The sequence below is a fragment of the Lactuca saligna genome, chromosome 4 (assembly GCF_052625555.1).
Source record: "Lactuca saligna cultivar CGN05327 chromosome 4, ASM5262555v1, whole genome shotgun sequence".
Classification (NCBI taxonomy): domain Eukaryota; kingdom Viridiplantae; phylum Streptophyta; class Magnoliopsida; order Asterales; family Asteraceae; genus Lactuca; species Lactuca saligna.
Genome location: NC_136420.1, coordinates 102,241,295 through 102,242,795, shown reverse-complemented (window position 1 = coordinate 102,242,795; position 1,501 = coordinate 102,241,295). Strand labels below are relative to the sequence as shown.

General features: G+C 35.6%; 1 long non-coding RNA gene across 1 annotated transcript; it reads left to right on the top strand.

Moving 5' to 3' along the window:
* Positions 1-585: 585 nt before the first annotated feature.
* Positions 586-1,047, top strand: LOC145038725 (uncharacterized). The gene is made up of 2 exons (XR_013679521.1): positions 586-708; positions 787-1,047. It is a non-coding gene; the product is annotated as an uncharacterized LOC145038725 (long non-coding RNA).
* Positions 1,048-1,501: the final 454 nt, after the last annotated feature.

The window sequence follows — 1,501 nt, the reverse complement described above, 5'->3', positions numbered from 1 at the left end:
TGTTGGAATCCGTTATGCGAGTCATGGTTTTTGACGGAGAGAAGAAGATCCTAGAAGAAGTGCCGGAGGATCTTCAGGGGTTGGCCGTATATGTAGCTCGTATTTATAGTGCAGGGGTTTTTATCTATTTATTTATATTTTCCATTTGATAAGTAAATCTTGAGGATATATTTTTGGAGATATTTGTTAAAATGATAACGAAACAGAGTCCGAGTATTTCTAAATAATCATTTTTTTTTTTAGGGTTAGTGTCATTAAAAGTTAAAACTTTAAGGGTAAATTACACCGTTGGTCCCTCGTGCACATGCCAGAAAGCATGTGTAGTCCCTATTTCCAAAATTTAACTCGTGCTGTCCCTCGTTGTTATTTATCTTGCATGGTTAGTCCCTATGCACGTTAACTGTTAACTTCTTCCGTTTAAGCTACCCACGTGCCTTGCACGCAGGGGCATTTTCGTCTTTTTAGGGTTTGTGTCCATATTTAATGCCGTTACACCTTAAATCTTATAAAGAACACTGCAACCCTCTTTTCCTCTGTATCCTCTCGTTCGTCTCTTCCCCTCGTTCGTCTCTTCCCCCCGTTCGATCGATTTCTTCCAAATACATAACAATGATCGATATTAAATGCAATTGTGGAGCCACTGCAGTGATTCGCACATCTTATAGCAAAAGAAACCCTGGGAAACTCTATTATGCTTGTACAGTAAAGGTAAGGTTAATGATTTCAATTTCGTTCTTCGTCTTCTTTAATTTTGCCCTAATTCTTCATCTACTTTAATTGGTTCAGGGACCATTATGCAAGTTCATAGGATGGGTGAATGATTATGATCAGGACTGTGATTGTATGGCGTTTAGGATGAAACTTGAAGAACAAAATCGCAAATTGAAGCTTTACCTAGTTATTAGCTGGGTTTTTTTTGTTTCAGTCCTTATATATAAAGTGTAGGTTAAGTAATGAAGTTGTTAGTATTTTGGTATGTGTATATTGTAATGGAGACTCTTTGTAATGTTATTTGTATTAACAAAAAAATTTCAATTTTAGTTACAATATATTGTGTAATTATAATGTGGTGTTATCAGTTGGTGTTCAAATTTAATGAAAATGTGGTATTTGCAACATATGCAATATACCATTCAATACTAGCATCCAATATAACAATTAAAAGGGACAAAAACTCTAAAATATCCAAGATAACCATTGACCATTAACATAAAGGGACATCCAAAATAACAACATAGTCTTATGGCATACAAATAGTTATCCTACACAGCAACAAAGTATCAAAATACAACACATAACAACAAAGTAATATGGCAATAAATGCCTAACAAAAACATAGTTATCCTTCATGATCATGATACCAAACTACAAATTCTCAAAGCATGGGGCTTTTTCCTTTGTTCCCAACTCCATTTTGTACACCACCACTGCTACCTGTTGCACCTTCTCCTGTTGTATTCCCTGCTGCACCTTCTCCTGTTCCATTCCCAGTCTGTGATTG